At 57.5% G+C, this 5567-nt stretch overlaps 1 protein-coding gene across 1 annotated transcript in view; it reads left to right on the forward strand.

Moving 5' to 3' along the window:
- Nucleotides 1-4664: 4664 nt before the first annotated feature.
- Nucleotides 4665-5567, forward strand: part of ASAH2 (N-acylsphingosine amidohydrolase 2) — a 20297-nt gene continuing 19394 nt past the window's right edge. The window contains exon 1 of the mRNA XM_035893084.1: nt 4665-4706. The gene's annotated coding sequence lies outside the window, so the exon portion shown is untranslated. The remainder of the gene's footprint in view (nt 4707-5567) is intronic.

The following is a 5567-nucleotide window of genomic DNA, read 5'->3' on the forward strand; positions in this document are numbered from 1 at the left end:
CTACTCCCCAGCAGAGGCAAAGAAAAGTTCAGCCCTGTTCAGATCTGTCCTCTTCCCAGCGCTGTACAGGCGGGGATTTGCGGCACCCGCCGTGTCTCTTCTGGACCCCTTTTTCATGGGTTTGATCAACAGAAAGGCAGCAGCACTGGTGCGAATCTCCAGGGGCGCCTTCTGAAGATGAAGAGCCCCACGCCCCGTCCAGCAGGTGGGGGTGCAGGAGGAGGCTGCGTCTTGCAAGCGCAAAGCAGCGGGTGCTTCCCCCCAGACACGGGGCCGGACTCCCTGCTAGAAACCCAACTTTTAATGATAATGCAAATGAGCGTGTGCTTTGGCTTCGGGCCATTCATGCTGAGGTGTTCCCAGTCTATCAACCAAAACTCCGTCGGGCATGGACAAACGGGATGGTCGGGCTGCCGTCCCAGTGACGGCGAGCCACCTTGGGGAAGCAGAGATCCTTTAGAGAAGGAGTTGAGAAGGATTTTGTTCTCCTGCCTCAGTGAAGGCAGCCGTTCCTTTAAGCATTGCTTTTATTTACTGTTTTTAACAGGTGACCTGAAGTAGGACATGGCGAACACAGCCCTGTTCCTGGTGGGGACAAATTGCCTCCTGCTGCGGCGGTGTCCCGCGTTCCTGGCTGGCCCCTGGACAGCTCGTGCACCCTGCGGGATGGGGCGAGGAGATTGCGGCTTTGGATGAGCGTCTACCGTGTGCCGGAGTCAGGCGAAGCCGCTGTTTGGAAGGAGCTCGGACAAGAGCAAGTAGTAAAGCTGGCACAACCTTGCTGTGAGACAACGTGAAGGACCACGAAAATGAGAGGGGCGGAAGAGAACCCCAGCCAGCCTTCAGGCTGCTGCCCTTGAGTAGGGTGGGCGACGGTGAAGCACGGCTGATGGGGCGTCGCGTCCTTCCCCTCTGCGGGAAAGCCCATGCTATGATCAGCTCAGGGTTAAACCGAGCACTGAGAGGAGAGGAGGGGTGGAACAGACGAATGAGCCCCCTGTTTATTTAGGCTTTTCTGTTACCTGCTTAAATTGGAGTTTCCCGTGGGAAGAGCAAATGGGAGGCCAAGGGCGGGCGGGAAGTCCTCAGTGTCCTGCCTGCGCCTTCTCTCCGTGTCTCTCCGGTGGTTTCCCCGTTGCCTTTCCTGCACACCGACACTGGATGACCAGCATCATCTTAATCCTCTGAGACCTCTTTCTGTGGGTCACCTACGAGGTTGTTCCAAACCCGTGCTGTGTGACCCCACCATGTGAGAGGATCCACATGCTCCTGAATGCTCCTTGTCAAATGTTTTCAGGTAATTAAAACCTGGTACCTGGTCTCCTGTGAGAAACCAAGAGCATCCTTTGGGAGAAGTCCAGAGCAGCTGAGCGTGCCCATGAGCCGGTCTGGTGGTGTCGCACCCAGTCGGGTTTCAAAGGCTTTGCTGGCTTGTCCCGAAGCGCCGTGCGGCGTCTGTGCGATGTTGAGAATGAAAATCCTGCACTGTTTGTGGTTACTGGCGCTGCCTGGGAAGGGTTCGGGTTGGTATCGCGGGCAGAAGCCGTTTTCGGTAGGGTAAATATTAGAAACAAAATGTAACTTTCTTTAGTCTCATTTAGCGTGAAATGAGAAGGGGAGGAGGTTGGAGGACTCTCAGTCTGGGGAAAGAGGATGGCCTGTGGGAAACCCTTCGTCTTATGAGAAGGTAACTTGACAAGTTATGTCGCAATAGCGGCCGGGTCTGACGTGTAGGCCTGGGCTGCCCAGGCGTGGCCGGGCACGGACCTCGCAAGGGAAATCCTTTTCCTGGGTCTGCGTGCATTGGACACGTGCGCCCGCTTTCGAAGCCCCTGTTCTCGCCCACTCCCAATACAGAGCATAATTTCGGGGATGCCCCGGCCCCTCCAACCACGACTGTTGCTGCCTTCCAGGCTCTGGTTTCCTTCCAGCCTGGGTCTGTGGGGTCACTGGCCCCGGCCGTCGGTGGTGAGCAGGCTCGTGGGCGCTCTGCCCCGCCAGCACAGCTTTTGCGTGGGGGATTTTACTTTTCAGGCTGGGTGCTCCAGCGTGGCTGCACTGGGGCAAGCACCACGCCGCTGGTGGGACCACAGCCCTTCCTTGTGGTGGTCGTGCTGGTGACATGTCCGACGCAGTGGACGTGAGGCGCAGGAGCCAGCGGGGAGGGTTTCTTCTGAGAAGCACCGGAAGCGTTTCCAGGGCTTCTCTTTTGGGCCGATTTGTCGTCGTTTCTCGCTCGCTTGACAGCGGCCCTGAGGTGCTCCAGGGTGCCGGTTGCACTGCCATGTGATGACCTCTGTGTGCTCGGGAAATGCTTTCCTGGCCACCATGTCGGGAATCCACCTTGTCTGGAGGCACCGGGCTGCATTTCCACAGGCAGCAAGGCATTCAGAGGGATTTACCGAGCCCTTAGCATTGCAGCTGGGGTCTTTGCAGCCCAGAAAGTCCCTTTTCTGTACCAAAAAGCTTGCTGCTTCTGCAGTCCTGAGCCCAGGGTGGGTGGACATGGTCGTGCCACCTGGAGGAGGTGGGCACCTGTGGGTCCCATAACCTCCCTGAGCAGTCTTTTTGCAAGGAAAATGTTTAAGATATTTCTCCAAAGGTGTTTTGAGCTGCTGTCAAGCTTCCTTTCCCTCCTCCACCCCCAGCCAGCGCTGGGTTGTCCTTCCTGGAGTTCCAGAGCCACGGTGAGGTCTTTTCCTTGGTTCTTTGCATTTCATGGGGTGAGCCTGGCAGGACACACCATCACTATACTAACTCCTTAAAACTCAGTTCCTTAAGGTTTTTGTGCTGATTCAGCCAATCCACCCCCTTCAAGATGCGCTCTTGCTCCTCCTGCCACGGCAGCACCTCCTGTGGGCTCAGCTCCGTGCCGGGACCGTTCCCCAGCCAGCGGGGTGGTGGCGGCTCATGGCTTTGTCAGCTGAGGCTCTTCAGTTGCCTCCCAGGCTGGAGCACAATTTGGGGTGACCTTGTGTCACGATCCACTGTTGGGTTGAACAATTTGGCAGAGGTTAAACCCCCTTGCTTTCCAACTGACCTCAGATAATTCTGGGAGGCTGGGGGCGGCTGGGCTTAACTTCTGATTAACTCCAATGTTTTATCGTGACTCGATTTCTTTCACATTCTCGGGAACAGAATTAAGACCCGACACGGAGCCAAGTGCCAAGTCACTTTATTTGGCCAACAACAAATATGTGAGAGAAAAGCAGAGAGAGAGAGGAAAAGTGAGAAAGGGCGGTCCGTGCGCCAGTGCGCCTGATGTATCTTCGAATCTGGTGGAGGGTAGGTGTTCCCGGACGCTCCTCTTGGTCTCCGCTGGTTTCCCCTTCTTACAGGGTTGTCCTCTTGCATAGTCAAGAACTGTTTTGCATACCCAGGCCTCCCCCTTGGCAGTGGGGTGCATGCCCAGTACCGTCACTAGATGGTGCTCGAAAATCCCAGAGGATCCAAGCTCCCTCCCCATTTTCAGTCGACCCTGGCCCCCGATGTGTCTGCCTTGGTGATTAAACTGTCCCGCTCAGTTGTCGTGGTGATTAGGCTTTGGTAGTTAAACTTGCCTGCCACCAATGTTGAGACAAGCTTTTGGTCCCTTACACCTTGTGACCCGAAGCAGGGTGCTCCCAGCAGCACGGGGGCGGCCGGGGATGCCGGTCAGCCTGCGCGGCAAAGCCGGCTGTTCTCCCACCGGCGGCGGGGGCTAGCACGCACCGGCAGCGAGGAGATAAGGTATCAGTACATCATCGTGCGTCTCCCTGCCAGGCGGCCCAAAAACTGCTGAGTCAAAAGGTGATACTGGCCTTGGCCTTGGGGCGCTGGCTCAGACCACGTGGGCTCGGCGCTGCTGGGTTATTAACCCTTGGGCCGGGCTGCGCAAGGGAAGCTGAGAGGAAAGGGGAAAGCTGAGCCTCCTGGGACCTCTGCCCGTTGGAAGCTGAGCGGGAGGGAAAATTTCAGAGCTGGCCCCAGCCTTAAATTCCCACTGAAACACATGGGTGCTGGGGGGGGCAAAGGGGCATTGCTGGTGGAGCCTGTCGCCCCCCCACCCCTGCCAGCAGGGGCAAGGAGCTGCCCCCTGAGGGGTCTGACGGGTCCCGCCAGGTTTGGGAGCAGCAAACTGTTGAGGCTTTTCCGACAACGCGTGCTTTAGCGCTGGTGGATTTATGGGCGTTGCAGCCTGTCTGGGACCCGAAAGGGAAATGGATGGAAAAAGCTGGGGTTTAACAAATAAGATTTTTAACAAATAAGAATACATTGATAAAATGTATTTTACACTTCAAATGCAATCCCGTATTGGAGGAGTTCTTCTAGCAGGGTTTGGAAACCCCGGGGACTGATCTTCCAGGCGTCGCAGCCAGGTGGGGAGCAGCAGCCGCCCCGCGGGCTGGTCAAGCTGTGACGAAGCAAAGAGGAGGGAAAAAGCCCTGTTCCCAAATTCCTCGTGCACCGGAGCTGGTCGGTGCAACCCCAGAAAGGTTGCTGTAGAGAGGTAGGTGCCATTCGTGACTTAAAATAAATGCACTGGGAAAAAAACCCCTATCAGTTCCTTGTGCAGTAAAAATTATTGATTGGTTTCTTCTTATCTTGCGCAGTGCCTGACTCACGGGGCTGTGACAGCCACCCCTGCCGGGCTGAACCTCTTGTCTCCAAACAGGTCTGGAGCTGGGGGACGTTCCTCTAGACGCTGGGACGCGCAAGGACATCAGGTGAGTTTGCACGAGGGCTCGCTGGGGTTTCACAGGGCTATTTAGCGTTTGGTGCTTTGCTGCTGTGGCAGTTTTATCAGTTGGAACACACACACACACCCCCCAGTTGTGCATGGTGGGAAGTGTCCGAGGCTGGTGCCGTGACACCGGTTATCCGGGTGCGGTGCCGTGCAGCTGGCCACCAGCGCAATGCTTGGAGAGCAAAGAGGGGAGGAAGGAAACCTGTACTGTTGGGTTTGCTGCCGCTAGAGAGTCTGCTGGGGGAAATTCAGCGACGATGCTGCAGCCTACGGTGGGAAAGGGAGCTGGTAGGAAAGGTCACCTACAGCAGGGCTGGGTGACCCCCTGGCTCGCTGGCGCCCTTGCCTCTCCTTGCAGCCTTCCCAAGCCCGCGGACGCTGGTGTCAGCAGTTCCTCTCCGCAGGCTCGTCGTTCCCAGGGCTGTCGCCTCTGGGGAGCAGCCCACGGGCACCAGCTCTGCCAAGCCCCATGCCAGGCAAACGTTGCCTCCAGGAGCATCAGAGGCTCTGCCTCACTCGGCCCTTCCCACCGGGCTGCCGGGGGCCGTGCCCGGGCGAGTCGGGGACATCCCCCAGGACCAAGACCCCCTCGCCGCTCCGAACAAGGACCAGCCCCTTGGGGCAGACCCGGGGGTTTGGCACAGGCAGAGGAATGGGGCCTGCAGCAGGTTTTATCTGCTAACACATCTAAGGAGACACGGGGTCCCAGGCTATTTTGGAGGCTTATTTCTGCCCCGCACCGAGGCTTACAGGAGGGCAGAAGGCACGTCCCCGCTGCGAGCGCCGTTCCTACGGGGCAAGACTGAAGCCCTTGGCATGAACCTCAGGTGCCAGAACAGCA

This window comes from Egretta garzetta, unplaced genomic scaffold, assembly GCF_000687185.1.
Source record: "Egretta garzetta isolate BGI_Z169 unplaced genomic scaffold, ASM68718v1 scaffold234, whole genome shotgun sequence".
Taxonomy (NCBI): Eukaryota; Metazoa; Chordata; class Aves; order Pelecaniformes; family Ardeidae; genus Egretta; species Egretta garzetta.